This window comes from Anas platyrhynchos, chromosome 11, assembly GCF_047663525.1.
Source record: "Anas platyrhynchos isolate ZD024472 breed Pekin duck chromosome 11, IASCAAS_PekinDuck_T2T, whole genome shotgun sequence".
Lineage (NCBI taxonomy): Eukaryota > Metazoa > Chordata > Aves > Anseriformes > Anatidae > Anas > Anas platyrhynchos.
The window spans coordinates 10516039-10542741 of NC_092597.1; the positions used below are offsets into that span (position 1 = coordinate 10516039).

Below are 26703 nucleotides of genomic sequence, written 5' to 3' on the forward strand. Positions count from 1 at the left end.
TCTGTTTCTTCTTCTAGCATTACCAGGCTCCCCAGATGAAGCAAGGAGGGTCTGTAGCTCAGGCTTGGCATTGATTTGGTTGGTAGCTGTGCAATCAACTCCATTCACAGAGCTGTTTCTTACGTGTGAATGAAGGTGCAAATGCGATATGCATTTTTCAGAACTATGCGACAGGACAATTTTTTTTGTCATAAGGACAGAAATGCAAGGTATCAAAAGTCAGTGGCATTGTTTAATAAGGGAGAAGCTGCTCCCTTATTTATAGTTACCTCAAAAAAATGGAGTTTTACATCTCCCTTGCATTCCCTTTCCTCCTGAGCTTCCCAGCTATCATGGGAACTCCACGTATCAACTACACTGTATAACACACCTGTGTTTTAGGAGTGTAGTGAGAAAAGAGGGTGCTTGGACTTGCCCGTGTGAGAGAGGAGAGGCAAACGATGTAAACAAGAGACCTGCAGCGTGAGGTGGGTAGCAATGTTGAGCAAGATATCTAGAACATGGACAAGAAGGGATGAAATGTGAGGATGAAATGTCACTTTCTAAATGAGGGGCAGGAGTTAAGGTGCCAGATGTGAGATCAGTTTTTATAGCCACTGGTAAAGCTGTAAAAGCAGCAGAGCAGTTTATTTCAAAATGTTAAGTATTTTTGGTCAGAGCTTTTTGATGGACCAGGTACCAGTATCAGGCAGTGACAGGTAGGAAGTCCTAGTAATTAGTCCAGGGTTTTGGGTAGGATGATTACACTTCCGTACTTCTGGTTCCTTGATCTTCTCCCACTCTGTGGCTGAAAAGCTCTGTCTAGAGGGATTCCTCCCTCACCTCATCACAGGTTGCTGATAGGAGGAGAAAAGTCCAAAGTCGTCTTCACCTGACTTGTTATCAAGTTTAAACACTTGGAGTGTGGGGAAAATCTAGACAAATGAGACTGCTTTGATATGAGTTTGTCTTGTGGTTATGAACTTTTTTTGGATGCACAAAGACAGCTTTTGGGCTTGAACTGTTAAATGGCTGAAATATTAAAGATGTATTTTTTTGGTTGAATAGCAGCCTTTGTTTCTAAAAAGCATTACAGAAACTTGAATCACCCATTTAGTCTTTAACAGAAAGATTGTAGACACTCCAAATTCTCTCTTAAGGCCAACTTCTCTTTTCTGGTAACGTGCACGCCCCATGAACAGATATTTGCCATTAAGCCAGGACTGCTACTTTCATTTGCTACTTCCCAACTGTTAGTTGCTGAAACCAATCTCTCTTCTTTTCACTGTTTTCCTTAGCCAATTCTCTTCTCTCTCCCATGTAGCTCTTCATCTTTCCAAGAAAGGGTTATGGATTTTAAAGGTAGATGAAGGGGAGAGTTTGCTCTGTGGTGGCCATGAACAGAAATACTGGAGCTTCTCTTGCCTAACTTAGGTCGAGAAGCAACAGGCACAATTGAAACTCCATGTTCCATCTGAACATGGAGAAAAGCTTCTTGACTGTGAGGGTGCCCAACTACTGGCAGAGGTTTCCTGGACAGGTTGTGGTGTCTCCTTCTTCAGAGATATTCAAAACCTATTTAGATGTGATCCTGTGCAACCTGCTGAAGGTGACCCTGTTTGAGCAGGGGAGTTGGGCTAGATGACATCTAGAGGTCCTTTCCAACCTCAGCCATTCCGTGATTCTGTGACTGAAGAGAGCAAGTTTCTGAAAGGTAAAGGATAGTGGTTTGGGTGCCTAGGGGTTTTATGTCTGTCTTTGTTTTAAGGTTCCAGCAGAGGTTAGTTTCTACAAGTAGGACAGCAAAGCTGCTGTTCTTCAAACATTTGAAGTGTTTTTTGCATTCGTAGAGCTAAGTTTTAGATGAGCTGTAATTCAGAACCATGGAATTGGAGTAGAGTTGGTGCTGCTGGTATTGTTAGCTCAGCAGCATGATGGGTTAGCTTTTTTGTAGTACTGAGTACAAATATTATTTACAGAAATGAACTGGTCGCCTTACTGCTCTTCTCCCACCTCTGGTTTTTGATCTCTGCCCTACTTTCAGCTTATTTGTTCTAACACTTTTCCTTAAATAAAGTAAAATAATCAAACTGAGCACAGAATAGCTTGGTAAAGAAACCCTGAACCCATATGTTTTGTATGGGGAAAATAAGAAAAGCTTAAGTCATTATTTTGCCTTTGGTTAAATGTATTTGAATGTGACACTACTGTCAAAATTGATGCTGTTGATTCTCCAGACCATATGTTTAGGATTTTTCCTTGCAAATGTCTGGTATATAGAGCTGGTTAATAGAAGCAATCACTTTTGTCACTTGAAATACTGCAGTGAGATGCCTTTCATGCTTACAGAAAGTGTTTGTCTCAGATCTGAAGTACAATCTTCTTCAAATCTACTTTTTGCTGCACAACAACAAATTCCTTAGGGAAGCCTTAGTGGGAATTTTGAAATGGTCTGAGGAAGCAAGACTAAAACCTTTATGTATAAAGGTTTTAGAATATGATATGGGGGGGATGTGGGGGGGGGGGGGGAGAGGAAGGGAGGAGGATGTTAACAGTGGAACCTTTTTGATTTTAATGCTGTTCAGATTCTTTGCAGTGCAATCGAAGTTGCTGGTCTCAACATGCTCATTAATATGTGAACAATTATCTGACACTCAAGTAGACTAAAAACATCTGTTTTAAGCTACTAGTAAATATGTTTGTGGTATATCCAGCACTTCTTTTAAGGTGGAGAACAGTTAATGCATTAACTCTTCAGCTTTGACAACTTACTGACAAACTTGTATCTTGTAAATGTGAAGCCGCTAATAGTTGAAGACCTTTATGCTGATGCATTCCAGTTGCCTTGCACAAATGTGTGGGGTGGGCCTTCATTCTGTGCTTGAAACTTATTAACAAAGCCCCTATTTATTCCAAATGAATGGCAGCTAAATAAAGTAGGCTGCAATAGTTTTATCTATGGCATTTATAGGGAGTTAAGGCTTAAATGAGAGCTGGGAGAAGGACAAAGCCAGCTATCATTCCAGAGCAATGTAGCTTGCAAATACGCCTGGTTTTGTTGTAAGCCAGGCTGTTTTCATGTGTTCACAAAGGTCTGTGCTGGGTAACAACCTGCACTGCAGACTGATGATGAGGACCTTTGGCACCCATAGCATCCATGAAACTAGAAAGATAGGTTCATATGTTTATAGGGAACGTGCGTATTCAGTGCTCCTTCAGCCATCATAAAACATGTTGCTAAGACATGATAAATTCAGTTGTCAGTAACATATAAGCTACTGGGAAAATTTGACTTGTTTCAAGACTGGGATGATGTTTCATATTAAATGTCCTAAGGATAGGATGGCAAATCTTTTGCTATCCTACACTTTATAGCTTCTTTAGCTACCAGTATAGAAAGGATGAGTCTTCTCTGGTTACAACTGTACAGCTAAGAAAATAACGTGCAGTCTCCCCAGATATGAAAAAATCATTCTTGGGCACAAATGTAGAAAGCAGAGGTGACTTATCATATCCAGCAGGCTAATAAAACACTATTCCATTCTACGTGTCTTGAAGTCTTTTATAAGCATTGCAGTGAAGTATCTGTAGTCTTTGTGTAAATTCATTAGTCTTATTCCTTTCATTCCAGTAGATACATAATATAAATAGTTTGGGCTGAAATTGAAGTGAGCGATTTTTGGAAGAAAAGTAGCATGATAATTTGTTTAAAAGAAGAGCTAAGCTTGTGCCATCTGCTTTTGGCAGAAGTTGCCATAAATGCTCTTAACGTGAATATAAACGTAACACTGATTGTGTTGCAAAAGCTCTGATGGTGAAGTCTGTTAAGCAGATTTGCACAATCCTTTGCCTGAGAAAGCTCATTCTAATGCAAAATAACATCCAAGTTCACCTTTTCCAGTACAGTTGGCAGCAGTGAAAGAATAGCCTAACTTTGAACATCTATGTTGTTCATAGACTTGAACAATAACCTTATCCGTTAGAGAACCTCTTTGAGCTATTTCCTGCTTCCTTTAGAGCATCTGTGCTTGGATACTTTGTCATAAAGGGTTAAAAAGGCTGGGTCAGCACTGTGGGTCTTCTGGGTATACTTCTCCGTAGACTGCAAAATCTGTTCTGGTATGCTGTGTGTCCTTCAGCTCGAGCAGGAGCAGTTTTGCTTTGCTGTTGACTCCCTATACCTAGGTTGTGTCATCTGCTGTTGGAACTGTTACTGGGACGAAGAGGACGCTTTACCCTTTGTTACCATGGGTCCCTCAGGCCTACCTTGTATCCTGAGAAGCACCATGTCAGGAAGGAAGCACACAGTGCATGAAAGAAATGCTTCCTGATACAGAAACACGTCTCTAGTCTGAGGGTGCAATTTCAAGGAGGCTGGTTTAGATCAAACCAAGGTCAGTTGCTGTCTGTTCTTCCTCCTCTCCCCCTTGTACCAGTCCTAGTATTGACCTGACTACTTGTTAGGGTGGAGATGGTTATGTCCCCCAGCTTTATGAGCTTCCAACTTGGATTGGTGAAACAAGTTGCTTCTGGAGTGTAATTATGATGCTGAAGTTTGCTTTAGTGTCTTCATGTGGGCTCAATTATGCATCATTGCTTTCCTGCAGCTGGCATCATTCAGTTCTTCTGTGTATATTATTATTCTAGTTTGTCTCCTTCCTCTGGGAAGGAAATAGTTATTCGAACAGAGTTTGGTTTCTTGTGTAATTGTTTTAAAGTAACTTGTTGAATGCAAACACTTATAATGGCCAGTTTTCTGTTCATGTGTTTTTTGATACTTACTTTCATCTCTAGTAATACTTCTGTGAGACTGACCAGAAGAGTGGATAGATTTAAAACAAATAAAACAGAAACAATAACCAAACTTAGTGGGAGCACATTTCCTACGGTGGACATTTATTCTTTCTTAGCCATCCCTATGTCTTGTATAATTTTTTAAAATAAAATTCCTGATAATTGATTTTGTGTATCAATGTTATTTCATGTGACTTTTATTATTTATTTTTGTCTTCTAACTCCTTTCAAAAAACATAGCAAAGGACAAGAGAAAATAAAGGTATTTTCAGCTGAAGAAAAGTTATCTGTTTTAAAGGTTTGAAGGTTGTCTTATTTTGTACATTTTAGCTAATTTGAATAAGAGGTGAAAAAACAACTCTCAAATGTCACGTGTTGCTGTGGGTAAACTTTTTGCTACCTTGCTGACCTGGGCTGAGTTGTATGGGCATAGTAACAATGATGAACGTTCTTGACTCACAAACCTAAACACAGGTTGTATGAGAAGTGAAACAAGTAACTCCTTGTAACCCTCTACAGAACCATCCAGATGGCAGTCTGCTGCGGCTCTGAGTGTTGCTATGAGAATGCCTCTGTTTTTACTTCCATCGCTTCTGGAGCTAGAACAATGGATGGAAAAAGGTTGGGAAGAGCAGACCTGAGATACCCATTTTGAGTGCTAATGCAATTGGCTCAGCAGTCTTCACAGTTACACTTACATTTCTGTGTTAATGGTACTAATGGAAGTAATTTTTAAATAGCATTTGGTGATTTGTTAATTGAGGCATTGACTGAGCTGACAAATGTGTTTCTTGTGCTAGGGGCCCCAGAGCTGAACACAGGGCTTCAGCTGGGGTCTCGTGAGAGCAAAGCAGAGGGGGAGAATCCCTTCCCTTGCCCTGCTGGCCATGCTGCTTTTGATGCAGCCCAGGTGTCCTGGTTTCAGTTAGAACAGAGTTAATTTTCTTCCTAGTAGCTGGTAGAATGCTATGTTTTGTCTTGGGATGAGAGGAGTGCTGATAACACCCCGATGTTTTAATTGTTGCAGAGCAGTGCTTACACCAAGCCAAGGACATCTCAGCCTTTTGCTCTGTCCTGCCAACGGGCAGGCTGGGGGTGCAGTAAGAGCTGGGAGGGGACAGACCCAGGACAGGTGACCCAAACTAGCCAAAGGGGTATTCCATACCATATGGGGTCATGCTAAACAATATATAGGGGTGGCTAGCCGGGGGGAGGGGTCCGGACTGCTTGGGGTTAGGCTGGGCATTGGTCAGCAGGTGGTGAGCAATTGCATTGCGCATCACTTGTTTGTACACATATTATTAGTAGTACTATTATCATCATTGTACTATTATTATTGTTGTTATTATTATTTTCCTGTCTTATTAAACTGTCTTTATCTCAACTCACGGGCTTTACTGTCCCATTTCTCTCCCCTATCCCAGAGATGGAGGGGGGAGGGTGAGTGAACGGCTGTGCAGTGTTTAGCTGCCAGCTGGGTTAAACCACTACACCAGGATATGTTTGACTTTCTGGGCTGCAAGTGCACATTGGTGGTTCATGTTGAGTTTGTCATCAACCAGCACACCCAATTCCTTTTTCTTAGGGCTGCTCTCAATCCATTTTCTGCCCTGTATTTGTGTTTGGGATTGCCCTCATTCAGGTGCAGCACCTTGCACCTAGTTTTGTTGAACTTCACGTAGGTGCACCCCTCAAGCCTGTCTAGGTCCCTGTGGATGGCATCTCTTCCCTTCACCGTGTCAACTGTGCCATGCAGTGTGGTTGCTGGCAAACTTTTAGTACTGTTTACAGCCAACTGCTAATATTTCAGTGTAGAAAGACTCCAAATACTTACTGTTCCCTGATCTGTGGTGGGCTTCAGCTGCGCAGGAGATGGCATTTCTGAGTGTTCACTGTTTAATTTTGTAGCATAATACTGCATTCTCTGTCTTCATACGGAGTTTGTAGTTACCTGTTTGGGGCAGCCAAAACAACCTGAGCATGAAGGAATACTACAAGGGTATAGTGTGTCCACCGAGTGCTAGAACAGCACTGGCAGTTCTGCATTGTCCCTCATTCTCATCCCATGGATTGATGGAGTCTTACAGTTGTGGTGCTATAACCTCAGAATTCAATATGGCATTTGATACTCAGGCAGTATTTCACCAACATCTCTGACAGCTTATCGGTATTTAACTAGACTATAGCTAAAAATTGTGTTAAACTGAGTTACTACGTTTTCAGAATGCTATTCTCATAACTTGGAGTTCAAACTGACCAAATGTGCAAGTTGAATGTTACAGGACAGTATCAGGAGTGTTACTGAGAGTCTCTGATGTTGGAAATGACAGCTGTTGTTTTTGTAAGCTTTTGTGTACCAAAAAAAAACACCACAAAAACAACAAACAACTCCAGGGTTGGAATACAATGTCTTTGCAGCACTGAATGCTTAAAGTAGGTTTTTCAAGTGGTTATGCCTACTGATATAGGTCTGAGAAAATAACCAGCAAGGAAGGTGTTTGAGTGGTTTTTGGCAGTCTAGAAGATTGTGCTGCAGTAGAAAGCCCAGTAATTCATGCTGTTAGCTCTCAAATGTGTTAGGAAAAAGAACATAGTTCATCACTTACCACTTTATTTTTTAAGTAAATGTGAAGCTACAAATGCTAGTCCTGTTAGGTGATGAAAATATAAATTTTGTTCCATGACATGGAGGTGTAAAGTTTTTCTTGTGGTCTTCTCTCTTTTTTTTTTTTTTTCTTCCTCTTTTTCTTCCAGTGCTGGAAAGGGCTATCTCAAATTGTTGCACGTGCTGCTGAGGTCCCTTAAAGTGAACTTGTACCTGATGTGTAATTAGCAAAGCACTCAAAGCAACTGAAAGATTGAGTAGAGGGAGGAATGTGCTTGTGTGAGCCAATTATATATATACATGTGAATGAATGTGTGGACTGCTATGAGGGACGGGGGCTATGATACCACTCAGTCAAAGTGGTAGCTTTTGCTTTGTGCGGCTGAGCAACTGGTAAGCAACACTAACGGCTGCTTTGACATTTCTTGGCAACCTTGTGCCTGCACTGTTAGAAGGCTGGATGTGAAATGGTGGTGAGAAGTGAAAATATTTCTTAAAACACTTCAACTGTTCAGTGTAAGATTTCTGGTAGTTGAGCTACTTAAAACCAACAAAACAACAGCAACCAAGTCCAACAAAACTACAGTTCTGTCTTAGTAAAATAAGGGAGGTAACTGCAGATATAGGGCAAACAGTGGTTGGCTTAATTTATAACATCCTTTAAATGACAAGCCTTCTGTTGAGCCACTTCTTTTACATGGGTATCCATGCTTCTCAGTTTCTCTTAAGATGTGCCCCATGGCACAGCTCCTGTCATTCCCAGCTGTGCAAGTCATTGCCACCTGCTGCAGTACCTGTCTCAGTATGTGGCTGCATGATGGGTGCAGGGGCTTGCATGGTACCAGTGAAGCTAAACAAGGTGCATGTAGTTATATTTCACTTAAAAATATGTATTCAGAAACATTTCCAAACTGAAAGGGAAGAAAGCTATTTACATTGGCCTCTGAGCAGCATTGGAGTTATTTCATGTTGAGGGGAGTCATTCTAGCTTTATTTCTGTGATGTACGGGGGGTTAAATGCAAAAGGCTGTAAATGAAGGCAGCATTAAGTCAGTGCCTGTCTGATACCGGACATGTAATTGTAATGTTGCTTTGCAGGAGGTTGAGAGGTAGTATCTTTGTGGAAGCTATTCGTAGCGTGAGAATTTGCTGCTTAATATGCATTTGGGTTAGCTTTTTCAAGTTACTTAGTAGCATAAACTGCTGCTGTAGTTGAATTCAAGTATCTGAAAAAACATTACTTGTGCCTTAATGTGCTATGACGCTAGCTGACAAATGCATGAAAACAGAGGAAAGAATATGACTTAGCATCCAATTATAGATATTGAAGAGTAAATTTGACTCAGTTTAAAAAAAAAAAAAGTTTGGTAGGTGTAAGGTAACTTCTGTCACATAACTTGAACAAAAATGCTGACTTGATTTAGTGGCAGCTGTACAGGCTGAGTGTCACACTGCCATCAGTACTTGTTCCTCCTGGAGGTAATGGAAAGTCCCAGGCGTTGCCTTGCTTGTACTGAATGATGGTGAGTTATCCTGGCCTATACAGCAACCCCTCACGTGCTGCAGAAGTTACCCTTAATTACAGACGTAGGCATCATCTGACATATTTGCCAGGAAGGACCAAAGTGTTGTGTCAGTTAGTCAATACTTTTATTTTGGCACCTGCACAGGAATACTGGAAAAAAACAGGTTGTATCTTCTCTCTACTCCTAATTTTTGTAGAGTGCTGGCTGGCAATGAAAGCCAGGGCAGAGAGAATTTGCAAGGGCAGCACAAGGTGCGTTCAGTGAAACTTGTGAAGCATCAAATACTTTCAACCTTTCATAGTTGATATCAGTGCTTGTGACTTCTGCAGGAAGTCACCTGTATTTGAGAACGTCTGTACAATACAATACAAAGCTGCTCTGTATGCAAAGGTATCACAGTCTTGCTTCTAGAAGGCTGTTCTTGTGTTGATTTGTGTTGTTTTAAAAAGTTGCTTCATTCACTATATCATTAAGCTATCCATAAAAAAGCCAAGATTTGTAAAATGCCTTTAAATTGTTGATTTGGGGATTACATGGAAGTAACTCTGAGCACATATGAACGTGATGTACATAAGCAAACCCCGTAGGATTTCTTGACATGAAAATAAGCCCATGTGTCAGTGCTTTTTGTATACCTCTGTTTAACAAGAGCATAATGTGATTTGGTTAAGGTCTTCAACAACACTGTCTTTGCCCAGATGTGGAGGCATGGAGTAAACTACAAGAAGTCTGAAACAAAACAGATTGCAGCATGGTTATCACAGTACAGAAACAGGTCAGGCAATATTAAGCCATCAGCTTATGTTCTTGAGTAGCTAAAATCTGTTTCTTTTGGATCTCTTGGTATGGGGAGCAATGTGCCCTGTTGAGAGGGGTTGCCAATCCTGGGTGGCTGACAAGCGGTCGTTAACTCTAGGGACCAAGTCAGTAATGCTTGGCACAAATTGGATTGACAGTCCATTAATGTCTGATTCTTGCAACAGTTTCACACACAAGTCTGCTCATTCTTCCCTATGAATTTGAAATTGCTTGTTAAATCAGTTTTAGGTCAATTGTTGTCTGCTTTGGGAATAGAATCTTACCTGTTGGTGTTCTCACCGATCATGAGTAACTTAGGAGGGAAGCACTGGTCTACCAACTTTTTCTTTTATTTGAAATCTCTGTTTACTGACTAGTACATCTGTGTTTACTGACTAGTATAAATAGAGAAATTAGACTGAAGATAGGTGTGTGTTGCTATTGAATCTAAATTTTCCTATTATATTAGCTACTGGGTGGAAGCGTGTTTAGAACTCTCCTGCCCTGAGTTGATTCTATGGACACAAGATCATAAGCTGTTTTTTGTTTTTTTTTTTTTTTGTGGCTGGCATTTTAGTAATGCAGAGGTAAGAGACATCAATTGTAGGATGACTTAATATGGCATTTGAAGAAGCCACATCTATCAGTGTTAAACATCCACTGTTTGAAAATGGAGCCTTTACAAAAGTACCAACTTTTTTCTTTTTTTTTTTTTTTTTTTTCCAAAAAAGGGGGAAATTGCTGTTACTGTGTTCAGAGAACATGTGGTGAGAAGGTGCTACGTGTAAATTTATACATCTCAGGAGTTTGTGCCTGGAATACTTGATAGTGATAGTTTAGTTTGTAATAGATATTTGTAGTGGAAGGGTGGGGGTGCAATAGCTTGCAAGCACACACTTTTTCTGCAAGAAGCCGTCTGCTTCATTCATTTAAATAGGAATCAAATATTGAAATTCTCATAAAAGGAATAATATTTTAGTTTTTAACCATTCATTTTTTGGGCATCTTCTTCAAAACTATCCCTGCTTGCAGTCCTGTTATTTGTAACATTAAAAACTTATGGAATCCTTTTTTTCATTCTGCTTTCTTCAACACTCATTTTCACAAGTTGTGCTGCAGAAGGTGTTACTTTAAGGTTTGATAACACAAAACTTTTTTTTTTTTTTTTTTTTAAATCCTGGAATCTTGTAAATGTTATTATTGATAATGACAATTCAGTGATCACAATTGAATATTTTTGTAGTGATTACTGCAGCAATCATGGCATCTAGACTCTGTAAATTTCCCCTAGTTACTTTCACAACAAAATTATTCTTTTTCTTTTTGTACATCTTGGAAATGAGTGATGCTGTTTGTAATACTACTCATGTCTCTAGCTTGATGTTTTATGGCTTTGGGATATGCATGTTGACTAAAATGTATATGCTTTGGTAACTTTTGAATCTTTTTAGTGATTTTTTTTCCCATTATTCAGCTTGAATAATTCTCATGAGTTACGAAACAACTTCAAGACAGTTCTGAGAAAGCTAAGGGGAAACAAATGTATAACGTGTTTGGTTGTGATAAAACAGCGAGACGATATCGATAAGGACTTATCTACAGTCATATGACAAGCAAGTGATACGAGGGTTAGGGATTTTTCTTAGATTAAACATGTATGCTTTTCGTTAATTTTTAATATGGTGAGAAGATTTTGTTGTAAGGGAGATACTCAGTTCTTTCCTTAATAAGTGATGAAGTGGTAAAGGGCAAGACTATTTATACCTGTAGTCATACACCTATAAAATTTCACATTTTAAACAATGTATTTCCAGTAGCCTTCTGAATATTAAGCGTGGGATATTAGGATATGTTGAAGACTTTTAGAAAAACTTTTTTAAGTAGATAGAAATTTTTCCCCAAAGGTAAGTTTTTAACCAGTCCTATATTCACTGCAGAAAATGTCCTTTTGTTGAGTATTTAACATCAGAAATCTAACTCATTTTTTTCTGATTTGTACATTGTTCTGTAGATTGTATGTATGTATCTCTCTAGAGAGTACATTAAGTGGGTGATGTGAAAAAAGACTTCCTGTTGGTCTTGCTGGTTTGTGTACAGCACTTCATGTGTTTAAGAAGTAAGGTGAAAGAAAAGCCTGCTTGTTCTTGTTTGGTGTTTTCACTCATATGAGCAGCCCATCAGTGCTATGCTCTAAGTATTTCCAGACACTGTAGGTTTGGTGGGAGAATATTTCACAAGTAGCTTGTGTATGTATTGCTGCAGGACAGTGCTTGTGGGAGTTCAGGTTCCTAAGCTTTAGATCTGCTCTCAAAAATGTGAGGCTTTCAGAAGTGCTGCCATATGGTCAAGTGGTATGAGTGGGCAGTTAGATTATAATGAATGCAGTGCCCAAGTAGTGGTATTGCCCATGTACCAGGACTGCCTGGCTTTCAGACAGGCAGTCCTAGTATTGGCATTACAAAGCAGCCAAGACAAACTATAGAATCATAGAATAAGGAAGTCATAGAATCATAGAATAAGGAATCATATCCAGTGATTCTAGAATCATAGAATATAGGAAGCATCTGTAGTGATGTTGAGGAAATTGTTGAATGTGAACAGCTATCACCTTGTTGAAAGGAGTCTGCTGAATGGTTTTCCACACATAATGATATTTCTTTCGGATCATTTTCAGTGTTGCTAGGCAGAAGGCTTTTGTGACCAGTGTCAGAATTTTAATACGTATCTTTATACAAGCTGACTGACTGATGGCATATCACAAGTTCATTGATTAAAGGAAGTGACACTGCTTCTAGGAGAGATGCTTCTGCTGATGTACACAATCAACTTGGTGGCAGAGAAGGAGCAAATACTGTCTCATTATTTGCATGAGTTGAGTATAGATGTGAGGAAGGATCCTGCCTGTCTTTTTTGCTGCATGAGGAAATAATACCAAATGTCAACTCAAATGATCTGTATGTTAATCTCTTGTTAGTGTTACTCTAGCAGAGAAGGCGCATGCAATTTTCAGTTACAACTGCAGATATTTAATTAGTATAGAAGTCAAAGTTTTAGGATTAATTTAGGCTTTCTCTGTGTCACCCTATATTTCTGTTGCTAAACCATGCAGTCCACAAATTTGTAGAAGGAAATAAGGTAAGGTTACAGTCTCAAGTTGGCAAGCATATGATAGTTTTAGTAAGGACTGAAGGGAAACTAGTTAACTAAAAGTAGATTGCAGTGTAGGTTTGCTTTGAATTCTCAATTATTTCTGGAGTGCCTTCAGCTTTGTTAGATGAAATTATTACCTCCCTTATTTGTAAACCTCTGAGAGGAAATGACCTTAAGTTCATCTATCCTTGTCCATGAAATACCTTCTGCTGAGCCTTAAAACTGAAGAAAAGCTACGAATAAACTTAAGATTTTTTTTAATCAAAGGGGAGAAGCTAATATCTTACATTACTTTCTTAGTTTTGTGATTACCCTGAGTAATTTGAGAATAGTTGAATCTGATCCCCTTCTGTATTGGAGGGGAAGCAGTTGGGCAATCATGCTGTGAATGACTGATGTCTTCTGAAATGGCCAGCTTTACTACACAGATGAGTAGCAGTGCTAGACTGAGTAGTAATGACAGCTGCTATAGTTTCAAGACAAACAAATGACTTCATTTCCTAGATCTCTTTTTGTGAAAAGCTAACCACTTGTATGATAATCCTTGAGGCCTCAAACAGCATGTAGTAGTTCAGCATGTTCATTACTGAAACTGGGAGAAATGAAACCAATGAGGAGTAAAAGGTACACTACGTATTGTGCATCTGCATGCATATATATATATATACATATATATAGTCGCATGTATATTTGCATCACTGAATAACACAGTCAGTAGCTTCTAAGTTGTATTTGAATACTGCAAGTTATTTATTTATTTATTTTTAAATTAATGAGCATGTTCCAAGTTCCAGAGGCAGGCACCGAAATCAGGAAAGTTCTTTGTTAGACCTATGTAATCTGGACATCAGCTACTTGAAAGGGAGGTGAGGTCCTGGAAATAGCACGTCAGTTGTAGACAGTGCATTTCTCCTCAAATCAATGCTTTAGCACCAACGTTCTAATATTCATGTAGATGGAAAGTATTTCTTATGATTGCAGTGTTTATTCCTTTACTGGCTCTAGTGTAACTTCTCTACTTAGTTTGCTTATGTTAAGTTTAAGCCTAGAAATGTTCATGTCAAATGTTTGAGTTGCATGAAAATAAAATACAGCCTTTTCAAAGTCCTGTAAAATATGGCATTACTTAAGGGTACTTTGTTATAATTTGGACAAAACACCATAGTTTTTGACTATCTCAGTCTATGTGACCTTCAGACTCACAGATGTCAGTAAGGACAGGTGACTGGTATTTAAGGGGAACTGGATTCACAAGCAACTTCTGGGTGCATGACGACTTGCAGGTTTGCTGTAGTATTTTATCACAGTCACCTTGAAAACTGATCATTTTCCTACAAACAAGCATTGGGTGATATAAAGTAGTGACACTGCAGATGTTAAAATTATCATCTATCAGGAGTTTCTTTTTTCTCTTCACATCTCCACTACGCGCATTCTCAGGAGTGTTGACCAAACCCTGTAGTTTTCCAATTCCTGGTATAGGTTTGGATAGCAGTTGCTGCTGTCAGGTCACTCTGGCTAAATTCTGCAATATGAACTGTGCTGGTTTGTTATTAACTTCACTTTGAAGGACTGGTGTATGGGTCATTTTACTGCCATATTTCAAGATTTTTATTTGTCATTGGGTTTGGTGTGCCTGTCATCTTGAAGAGCGCTGTCGTAGCTTGATATTTCTTTTGCTAACCTTTTCACTTAGAATACTGAAATGATTTTTTTCCTCCCTACCCCTCTTTTTTTTTTTTTTTTTTTTTTTCCCCCCAGAAGTACTGCATTGTGGGATAACATCAAGGTCTGTCTTGCTGCTGGACTGTTCTGTTGACCTGTTTCAGTATTCTGAGACCACAGACTGACACGAAGGAATCTGTAAGTATGATGGTATGGGGGAATACTTTGCTGCCATTTAAAGACATACATCCTATAAAGATAGTTAGTGTGATGTTGTTTATGAAACCTTGTAAAATAAGTGGTGAGTGGCAGCATTTGTTTTATACCACTTAGTTGTCTCTGATTTAGTGTGTGCAGTTGATCAATAGGCAAAGTTCAGGTATTGCTTTATTAAAATTCTGTTTTGTATTTTTAGCATTTATTGAAAATATTAGATGGAAAAAGGAGAAAATTCTGTTAACAAAACCTCTCTTTGGTGTCTTACAATCTTAAGCAAAGCTAAAATAGGAGGAAGAAGGCTATAGGGAAGCATGGTAACTTTAAAATAACCAAATATGGTAGTTTATTTGATAATCTGGAGTTACATACTAGGAATTTTAGGTTACAGGGGATAGTTGTATCCTTTTAACACAGCCTTTGCTGTATTGATTGGTGTGTTATTGCGAAGTAATGCTGCGAAACGGACTGTGACTACCATATTTGAGCACATAATCTGGAAGAAATGGCATTACCCACATATGGAGAATGAAGATAACTGTTGCTGTTAGGGTTTAGCAGAAATACTGGAAAAGAAAAAAAGTATGTCTCTCGAGAGATTTGTCAGCTGTTTGTTACTGGAAATGCCATACTAACCAATGCATGGTATTTCAAGCAGCTGCCATCCTATAATAGTTGGATTCTAGAGAAACCTTTAAACAAGAAAAAAGTGTTGTTGCAAGTATTTTACACTGTGGCAGTTCAGAAATAGGAAATACTGGATTATGTTTATCATCAACTCTGACTTCAGGAAGGAATATGAAAACACTTCAGTCAAAACGCGGTTTACATGTGACAGGAAACTGCAGTTCTTTTCCTGGCACTTGCAGAATGTAGTCCCTTTGAGAGAATCTGTCTTCATCAGTTACACTACTCTAAAAATGACATTGCTTCATCAAGTAGTAGTGTTTTGAATTTCATTAATGAAGACTGGCATGATAACTCATCTTTCCAAGTGTTTTGTTTAAGACTATTTCCAGGCACAAGGATTCTTAGGTGTAAATAAAACTGTCACTTTTTCCCCTGCTGTCACTCCTGTCTCCATTGACGTAACTTTCTTGTGTCAATACAGTTAATTCTTCATCAACTTTGCTTATTTGAATACTAGCTTCAGTTTGAGTTACTAACTTGATTATGAGGTATGACCTTCCAAATTTCAAGCTTTGTTTGGAATTTCATCACCTAAATATTGCTACAAGTACATACTACCATACTGACACTTATTTCTCATTTTCTGGGCTGTGACCATTGATATGTTGTTGATTACAGCTATTGCAAGGAAGATTTGACCCTTTTATTACAGAGAATAGGAGCACTTACTTAAAAGAGCTTCGTGTTGGATAGCAGAAGTTAAAAACAAGTAGTGAATTTTGACTGGATCTTGCTTGTAATGAAGTTGATAGTTGCTATGTTATCCTTTTAGTTTGGATGAGTATCTGTGTCTCATGCACATGTATGGACTCAGAACTCTGGCTCTTTTTCCTACAGAGCTATGAAGTCACGAATAAATTATTTGATTGAACTGCTCTGTAGTTCGTTTTGCAGGTGGATGCTAAAATATCTTCAGGTGTCGATGTTTATTGTGCAAATAGGAAATAACTCGGACAGTTTGTTTTTAAATTGAAACCATGGGTTAAAATTCTTGACTCCTAGATACTCTGAACAGAAAGGCACTGAAAGTTTCCAGATTTTAAAACAATGAAAATACCACAGAAGAATGCAAATAGATTCATCTATTTGTAAGATATGCTAACTTTCTTGTGTTGTTACTTTTATTTTTTTTTTCTTTTTTGAAAGCTTTAGGTAAGAGTTATAAAGTGGCCAGTCCTACTGAGGAGGGCGTTATCCTCCTGACATACCCAAATATTAGGCAGCCAGCACCAATCCAGTGATAAAGCTGCTTAAGCAGAGCTTTCCAGGCTACCTTTTTTTCTTTGTTCATTTGCGTAGGCTGAACATGAGTGAAGTTTGTTATAACTGTAAGCTTGCTTGGTTATACGTGGGGTTTTTGTTACACTACTAGTCCAGCAGTGGTGACTTCTTTTCAAAATAAATTCTAGGATCATTGCCAATAGTTTGTAGTTCAGCTTCTTCAGAGACTTAATACAGTGTCATGTTATGTATTTGTATACTGCTGGCAAGTATGATTTGTTACAAGTATCACAGTTGGCTGGATATTGTGATTACAAAATGAAATTATTGGTTTAATATTTTTGTAATGGCTATCCTAACCAAGTGGATTAAAAGAGGTCTGGAGCTCCAAGTTAATTCTAAAGGTTTTTTATGAGGAATATTGAACCTTTCAGAACTGCTCTGAACTGCACTCTGAGATGTAGAGCCAGTTGATACAGCATAATGCAGAAAAATTAAATATTATGGTCAAATTTTAGAAAGTGGCATCAATTTATTTATATATATATGTATGTATAAATTTGAGGAAATGTAAAGCTTGTGAGAAATTGTGTAGATTGCTGTAAAGCTAAATGGGTATTCCTATGCTTTTTTTTTTCCAGCAGTGGTGAAAGACCCCTCAGATATAGCCTTGAAGTTCAGGCTAAGGCATCGGTATTACTCAAAAACAAAACAATACTGTTTAAACAAGTATTAAGTATCATAGGTTTTAATTCAGCTTTGTGCACTTCCGTTCACATTCTTTGAACATCTTAGACCTTCATATATTTATAAGTAGGAGAGCCTGACATTTCTCTTGCATTTATCCAATTTTAAAGAGGGCTGTTATTCCGTGTTGTAATGGTTCAAGTCCATATGCATACCGTATTTGAACAAGAAGTTGTGTGGGGCTAATGGGATTAATTAGAATGAGATGCTGACATGTATCAGGTATGAATTGATGCTTTCATTGTGGTAATGCTGCAGAGCCCTGTGTAACCTTTTGCTTTACAAACCACTGTAGCCGTTGTGAAAATGTGGAATGATCTTGGATCTTGTCTTCAGTGTCCACTGTAGCTTCTGTGTGTAGCACAATTAGCTTGTCACCTGCAACCTGTCAGCTTTGTCTTCATGGCAGCCTGAATGGCCTGACTTGGCCTTTTTTGCCTGCTTGCTACAACAAGGCTTCTGAGGGACAACTTCATCAATCTTGAATTTCCTTTCTCTGACAATTGTAGTTTTTTAGTTACTTTATTTCTTTCCATCTTCAAATCTTATAAGCTTTTTTCCATCCTCAGAATATTTTTTCCTGTTGTTACTTGGAGTTAGTATTAATTAAAGGTATTCGGCACGTGTATAGTCAGTTGTTCTGATAACAACTAAGCATAGCTAGTATCTGCTTAATACTGTTAGCATTCATTTACCTACAACCAGGGTCTATTTCTTGTCACATCAAAATGAAGTTGGTACAACCAAGTATCTGAGCTCCGAGCTTGGATCATAAAATTGGTGACGGTGCAGGAGTATTCAAGAGCTGGATGGAGGCTCTGGTGCTACAACAGCAAAAGATGTAGCTCTGTGACTTGACTTGAGTATGGCAATTGCACCAACAGCCACACATTGTGGTTTGCTAGTTCAGCCTCCTGTGGTTGAGGTACTGTTCTCAAGCTTCATATCACCAAGTGGGAATGCCACTGACTGTCATTTCAAAAGCACTGTCCAGAAGGAGAAATTGCTGCCAAACTCTTTCCAGTGTCTTTCCCATTAGCCTACTGTTTTCTCCCCTTTGGCTTTCAGGTTCCATGTGTGTTACTGGTCCTTGTAAAGGCTGTATGTTTCCTTTGAGAGCAGTACTGTTATGCTTTCCGTATTCAGAGAATGATCCTGAACCACCCTCAGACTCTTGAGCTCTGCTCTATTAGGCTGCTAAAGATTCCGTAGTTTGGGCACACAAAATGAGTACTCAGTTCTGATCTTCTTACGTGGCTTGTGTGTTTTTTTGCCCTTTCAAGGGTGAAAGGCTGGGAAAGAAAGCTAAGCTGTGGCCTGTGAGTGGAGGTTTTGGTGTGTCTATTTCTATATTCTCAACTTGCTTTGGAAAGGCTTTTCTCCACTAATGAGAGCTATTCATCTCTTCCCATGTTAAATTGAGGAATTAGTTACAGGTACCTTTTGAAAGCCGAGATAAACAAGACACCAAAGTACTTCCCTGTAATGTATAAATTTTATATGTACATATGTCTTAACCTAGTCCACAAAGACTTCACATTTGGACTTGAATGTTTACTCTAACAGCTTTCATGAACACATGCGTTGCTTTTAGATTTAAATAGCTGTGTAATCTGAGATGAGAGCTGTAGTACAGCAGCTAAATATATCCTTGCAGCATAGTTGAGAAGTCCTGCATTCAGAAATTAAATTTGGCAAATAAGAAGGATTTTGTTCTTTTTACAGCTACAGCAAGAAAGCAGTCATCATTTATGTGGTCATATTACTTAGTTTCAATTTATTCACATGCTTGGCTGAGACAATATTAGGTGCGTAGGTATCAGTATAATAACATTAATGCAAAGCAAATCGATATAGACTTACTGGTAATGGTTAGATTGCAGTGGGTAAGCAAGTGTTTAAGTAATAAGGTGCCAGAGTGAATATAAATGGTTGTAGGTGGCTGACGTGTTTGTCTTAATGCCACTAGAAACACCAGTTGAGAAGATCTATTCCTTTTGATGAGAAAAATGGCTGAAGTTGTATTGAATCTTCCATATAGAAATGTGTTAGTTGAATGTTAATATGGGAATGCACGGTCAGTGTGGATTTCCATATAATTATTGCATAAAATGTTACCTGCTAATTAAGTAGTTCAATTTTGTTCAATTGTAAGCAATGTGAAATGGGGAGGATCAAGTCATCTCTTAATGAAGCCGGAGTGGTCACAATTGAGTATTGTGGCTTTTACAGTGTTACAGAGAGAAATGGTGCTGATTTTTTAACACTTGAGCTGGTATTGTATTCCAGAAGTACAATAATTACCCGATTTCCTGGCAGCTGGATTGCGCTTGGATTTTGAACAGTATCAGTTTTCATGTAGGATTCTCCTGAATGACGCTGAGCATGTTAAGCGTTGTACTGAGGACAGAGAGAGAGAGAGAGAGACAGAGAGACAGAAAGCAAGAAAGTTTTGCAGACTGAACTTTGCAAGTGAGGCTCGTAAGAGCATATCACTACCATTAATGTCTTTAGGTAGTTAGGTAGCAAACTTCAAGTTTTATTGGTATTTTCTATATTGCAGGTGTGCTAGATATGAGGAATAAATTCTTTACCAGGAGGTGGTGAAACACTGAACAGGCTTCCTAGAGAGGCGGCTGGTGCCCCGTGCCTGTCAGCACTCAAGAAGTGTTTGGACAATGCCCTCATGAATAAGCTTTAACTTTTGGTTAGCCTTGAGGTGTTCAGGCAGTTGGACTCAGTCTTTGAAGGTCCATCTGTACTATTCTATTCTAATGAATGTACATTGCAAACCAACACCAGCAATTGGAAATGCATGTCAGGCCTTTTTTTTTTTTTGGTTTTCCCAGGCAGTTCTAGCAAAGTTAGAGATGTATCTAGCAAGTAATGGGCCAGCGTAAGTGACCTCATCTCTGTGAGACAGCAAATAGGAATGGAATAGGATGCCTGATTGTTACGGTATTTGTGTAAGTTGGTCTTGGTTTTCCATTCAGTAATGAGTGTTTCAAATACTGCTATTTGCAGTTGAGGTTGTTTATCAGGTAGGCTAGAAATGTCCTCTTCTGTTTCTATGTCTTTGCAGAAAGGTCACAAGAGTGTTCTGGCCTGAGGTGATTTGCTGTGTAATGCAGCAGTTTCTGTTGTGTGCAAATTGAATGTTAAGAGACGTAAAACAGGTGATTTTTGATGCCTGACTTTATGATTAAATACAAAAGCTTTCTAGAGTGTGGAGGAGCTGTTTTGCTTTTCAAGATAGTAGGGAGAGTATATGTATATAGAAACTGTTTTTTTTCCAGGACTTCTTAAAAAGCTAGCTTAAATACTGGCTCAGTGTAGTGGTAAGAGGTGAGCATGAACATGAGCCTTGCTGAATTGTGCTGATGGTTGCTTAGGAGTGACTGGCTTTTCCTGACCTCAAAGACATGATGCTTAGTCTGATACAGGGCAAAACAAACCGTACTGGAGTCTTTGGTTAGAAGTGGTTAAACTGTGGCTTCAAACAGTACAGTTGTCAAATTACCTGCTCAGTAGAGGGCTGTATTTTAATTTTATTGTTTGTGAGTTCTGAGAGAAAAAGCTCTCTGGGTAAGTGTGTAATTTTTTGCAGCTTTGACTAGTGTCTGTACTCTGATCACTAGAGTCAAGCTGGTAGCTGGGCTGTTACGTTGGTTGACTTTCAGATCCGGAGGTTATACATCAGCTTCATTTATCATTAACTTGGGTAGACCTGTGTGTTAACTGTTGCTCTTGTTGTCTGACATAAGCTGTGTATCTGGGACAGTGAGGTCAGTTTTCACCTATGTGCGAGCTTAATTCAGTAAAACTAAGTGCAGAATTGGACACAAGTCATGATTATCAAATTTTGTGTTTAGTGCGAATTCTGAATTTAGTGCTTCAGATTCTTGGCAGAGAGTGGCAGAAAAGTTAGGGCTAAAGTATTACATGCAGCAACTGAAGTTTATAAATATTTTGCAAGTGTTTCAGGCACATTGCAGTGTAAATGCTGCTGTATTCTTCTTCCTTGGTAAATGGATTGTTCTGCCCAAGACTTGTGTGAGTTTTCTATACTTGGAGAAAAGTAATACACAGGAAATGTGTGTATTCTGAAGTGAGACTCTGTGATGAAAACCAGAGAGGCTTTAGCAGAGCTCTTAAGACAACCCAGCTGAGTTATAACAGTAATTTCTCTTTTCAAAATCTGGAAGCAATAAACACTTCAGATGTGCTTTCAGAATGCAGAGGAATCAGTCCCTTGGGCAGATAGCATATGAGAAAAACTTTGGAGTTAACTTTGGATATCAACTATATGATCTTCTGAAGATACTTAAATGTTATGGCATACAGGAGGCTGAGGATGCAATGATTTTGCTTTTTCCTCTCAAAGAAGAACCTTAGTGAACTGGTAGGGAGACTTGAACTTGAAGCAGTCCCAGTATGGGGAGCGATTGAGAGAGTTAGTGCTTGCATGCACACATCTGGAGGGTTGGTTTAGTTCAAGGATTTGACAAAGACTATTTTGCTGCAGAAGTGTGATGGTGTCCTACCTGCTCTTTATGTTATTGGGTAAATATAAAATATAGGTAAAAAGAGACAAACAAAAGAGCCTTAGTCTGAGACCATGTAGCTAGAAATTGATAAGGCATCCTGAAAGGGTTATTTCATGTTTTCCTACATAGCTCAGACACTGCCTCAGCCTCAAAACACATGCTTGGAAAGCTTAGTTGTGTTAAGAGAAGACATCTCTCTTCTTTTTATTGAAGGCACATGGGGGTGGGGGAGAGTTGAGCTGGTCTTATGTTTGATTTTAATGAAGAGTATAAGCAGCATGCATTTCTTATGTATGTGTTTTCAGCATTCTCTCTCCTTCTTCTCCTATTTAAATGGTGATTCCAGACAGTGTTCTCCCATGGGACAGTGTGAGTGCTGTTCAGACTGCCTGTGAATACTGCAAAGCATCATTTTTTTTTTCCTAGGGGTACTTGAAGTGAAGCAATTAAAATGACAAGAAGTGCTTGAGACTGAAAGATATACGTCTGTGGGAAGACTTTATGAAATTCAAAGTGTATTCTAATCAGAATTGATTTGGCAGCTGCATAGTTAAAGTAATAGACATAAAAATGTGATGATGTCAGGACCTGAAGATGTACTGTTTTTCTCTGAAAAGTGAACGTCCTGTCCTGTAAGACATAGCAGGCGGAAAGAGAACAGCTTTATGCTATCTGGTATAGTGTACAACAGTCATATATATTCTTCCTGGAACTACAAGGTTTTCAGTCACTGAAGAGCTCTTATAAGTAGTAGTGAAAAAGCTGCCTTTTAATTTGCTTTTGTTTTCTTATTTTGCTCTTGTTTTCAAGTGATATCAGAAGACTAGTACCTCCTGCAAGAAAGTAAATTACTAATCCATGAAATAGCCACTAGTCGTCTTAACCCATTTGGTGTGACTTTGCTTACTTGTATAAATGCGTGTTATTTGGAGAAGGAGGCACATTGCAAGTAATTTAAAAATCATAGGTTGTTGGGGTTACAATACAGAATCACCGAATTTCTAGGTTGGAAGAGACCTCAAGATCACCGAGTCCATCCTCTGACCTAACACTAACAGTCCCCACTAAACCATATCCCTAAGCTCTACATCTAAACGTCTTTAAAGACCTCCAGGGATGGTGACTCCACCACTTCCCTGGGCAGCCCATTCCAATGCCTAACAGCCCTTTTGGTAAAGAATTTCTTCCTAACATCCAACCTAAACCTCCCCTGGTGCAACTTAAGCCCATTCCCCCTCGTCCTGTCACCAGGCACGTGGGAGAACAGGCCAACCCCCACCTCGCTACAGCCTCCTTTGAGGTACCTGTAGAGAGCAATAAGGGCGCCCCTGAGCCTCCTTTTCTCCAGGCTGAACAAACCCAGCTCCTTCAGCCGCTCCTCGTAGGACTTGTTCTCCAGGCCCCTCACCAGCTTCATCGCCCTTCTCTGGACTCTCTCAAGCACCTCGATGTCCTTCTTGTAGCAAGGGGCCCAAAACTGAACACAGCACTCGAGGTGCGGCCTCACCAGAGCCGAGTACAGGGGGACAATCGCTTCCCTAGCCCTGCTGGCCACACTGCTTCTTATACAAGCCAGGATGCCGTTGGCCTTCTTGGCCACCTGAGCACACTGCTGGCTCATATTCAGCCGACTGTCCACCAATACTCCCAGGTCCTTCTCTGCCTGGCAGCTCTCCAACCACTCACCTCCCAGCCTGTAGCTCTGCTTGGGGTTGTTGCGCCCCAGGTGCAGGACCCGGCACTTGGCCTTGTTGAACTTCATGCAGTTGACCTCAGCCCATCGGTGCAGCCTATCCAGATCCTCCTGCAGAGCTTTCCTACCCTCGAGCAGATCGACACACGCACCTAGCTTGGTGTCATCTGTGAACTTACTGAGGGTGCACTCAATGCCCTCATCCAGATCATCGATGAAGATATTAAAGAGGACCGGCCCCAGCACCGAGCCCTGGGGAACGCCACTAGTGACCAGCCTCTAACTGGACTTGACTCCATTTACCACGACTCTTTGGGCCTGACTATCCAGCCAGTTTCTAACCCAACGAAGCGTGCGCCAGTCCAAGCCAAGAGCAGCCAGTTTCTTGAGGAGAATGCTGTGGGAGACGGTGTCAAATGCCTTGCTGAAGTCAAGGTAGACCACATCCACAGCCTTTCCCTCACCCACCAAGCGCGTCACTTTGTCATAGTAGGAGATCAGGTTCGTCAAGCAGGACCTGCCTTTCATAAACCCATGCTGACTGGGCCTGATGGCCTGCTTGCCCTGCAAGTGCTGCGTGATGATTCTCGAGATCATCTGCTCCATGAGCTTTCCTGGCACTGAGGTCAAACTGACAGGCCTATAGTTCCCCGGGTCTGTCCTCCGGCCCTTCTTGTAGATGGGCGTCACATTTGCAAGCCGCCAGTCAACTGGGACCTCCCCTGATAGCCAGGACTGCTGATAAATGATGGAAAGCGGCTTGGCCAGCTCCTCCGCCAGTTCTCTCAGTACCCTTGAGTGGACCCCATCCAGCCCCATCAACTTGCGCATATCCAAGTGCCGTAGCAGGTTGCCAACCATTTCTTCGTGGATAGTGAGGGCCACATCCTGCTCCCCATCCCCTTCCGCCAGCTCAGGGTACTGGGTATCCAGAGAACAGCTGGTATTGCCGCTAAAGACTGAGGCAAAGAAGGCATTAAGCACCTCCGCCTTTTCCTCATCTTTTGTAACAAGGTTTCCCCCTGCATCCAGTAAAGGATGGAGATTCTTCTTAGTCCTCTGTTTTGCATTGACGTATTTGTAAAAAGATTTTTTGTTGTCTTTAATGGCAGTAGCCAGATTGAGCTCCAGATGAGCTTTGGCCTTTCTAATTTTGTCTCTGCACAGCCTTGCAACATCCTTATAGTCCTCCTCAGTGGCCCGCCCTTATTTCCAAAGATTATAAACCCTCTTTTTTTCTCCTAAATTCAAGCTGCAACTCTGTTGAGCCAGGCCGGTCTTCTTCCACGCCGGCTCGTCTTTGGGCACGTGGGGACAGACCGCTCCTGTGCCATTAAGATTTCCCTCTTGAAGAGCGCCCAGCCTTCCGGGACTCCTCTGCCCTTCAGAACCGCCTCCCAAGGGACTCTACAAACCAGTGTCCTGAGCAGCTCAAAAAGTCAGCCCTCCGGAAGTCCACTGCAGCGGTTTTACTGGTCCCCTTCCTGGCCTCACCAAGAATAGAGAACTCCACCATTTCGTGGTCACTCTGCCCAAGACAGCTCCCGACAACCACACCCTCCACCAGTCCTTCTCTGTTTGTGAAGAGAAGGTCTAGCGGGGCGCCACCCCTGGTAGGCTCACTAACCAGCTGCGTCAGGAAGCTATCTTCCACACTCTCCAAAAACCTCCTAGACTGCTTACTCTGGGCTGTGTTGTGCTTCCAGGATATGTCAGGAAAGTTAAAGTCCCCCCCAAGAACAAGCGCCGATGATTTTGCAACTTCTGTCAGCTGCCTGTAGAACTCCTCATCCGTCTCCTCATCCTGGTTTGGCCCCGACCAGGATGCTAGCCTTGTTGGTCTTCCCGCCAATCCTAACCCAAAGGGACTCAACCTTGTCATTCACAGCCTCAAGTTCCACAACATCGAAAGATTCTCTAATATAGAGAGCCACACCACCAACCCTCCTGTGCTGCCTGTCCCTTCTGAAGAGCTTATAGCCAGTCATTGCAGCACTCCAGTCATGAGAGTGATCCCACCATGTCACCGTGATGGCAACCAAGTCGTAGCCTGCCTGCTGCACGATAGCTGTACATATATTGTACAATACTGTACAGAAAACTTGGTTACCAAATGATTGTGTTGTGAAGATGACCTTCAAGCATACAAGAGGATGATAAGAGGACTGTCTTAGGAAATCTTACAAAAAATTATTACTGGCAATCTGCTTTAAAGAGCACTTTTCTTCCTATGGAAAGACTTAGAACAGTTGTTGATGCCAGTGGGCTTGCTTTGATCTAGGAGACTAGTATTTGTGGGTCAAGAAGTGCTTTGCATTTGTTCTATTCAATGACATTCACTCAAGTCAATGTGTAATGCTAGTTGGTTTTGATCTTGATTTCTACCGTCTTAAGAGCTTGACTGGAGTGAGAACTTTCCTTGGCAGAAAGTGGTCATAGGCCTCACGTGGCTGCTTGTGATCTCATTTTGAACTCCCGAGCTGCTGATGGCTGTTAAAAGCACACACTAGTTGCATCAGCAGTTGCTGTTTGTTAAAAAATTTTTTGTGTTTTTTTTTTTTTTTTCTCCATTACTGTTTACTGAGGAAGTAACAGCCTAAAACAAATTAATTTTCAAGTGCAGAACATTTCTTTATCTCTTTATCTTACCAGAATATACTTGTGGAAATAATTTCCTGGCACTGAAAGTTTGTTTTTTGCTTCTGTATGTCATTATACAATATGCATAGAGGGGAAAAAATGTGTAACACTATGTGTATGTGATTGCATGGCTTGTGTAGCAGTAGTCAGTGTGGAGAATTCCTGGCATTTTAGCTCTTCTAATTCTCAAGTGATGTGAAAGTAAAGATAAATAAATGATACAATAGCATGCTTCCTAACAATCCAGGGTATTTTGGTTTTTAGAAGTAGATAATTTGATCTACAAAGGCTGCTGTAGGGAGAAATTTTAAGGAGGAAAACTATTTACCATTGAATTTTGGAAAATAAACCCTTTGTTATGAGTTAAATAACTTCAATTTTAAGTCTTAAGTAGCCAGAAAAATTGCAAACAAATTGTGTTAAGATGCCATA

The 26703-nt window shown here is 40.2% G+C and overlaps 1 protein-coding gene across 6 annotated transcripts in view; it reads left to right on the plus strand.

The window, feature by feature from the left end:
* TLN2 (talin 2) overlaps window positions 1–26703 on the plus strand; it is a 223329-nt gene that overhangs the window by 17943 nt on the left and 178683 nt on the right. For 5 of the 6 annotated variants that reach the window (XM_038184743.2, XM_038184744.2, XM_027466633.3 and 2 more), the window contains exon 2: window positions 14614–14715. The exons of the other annotated variant lie outside the window; for it this stretch is intronic. The gene's annotated coding sequence lies outside the window, so the exon portion shown is untranslated. The remainder of the gene's footprint in view (window positions 1–14613; window positions 14716–26703) is intronic. 6 annotated transcript variants of the gene reach the window in all.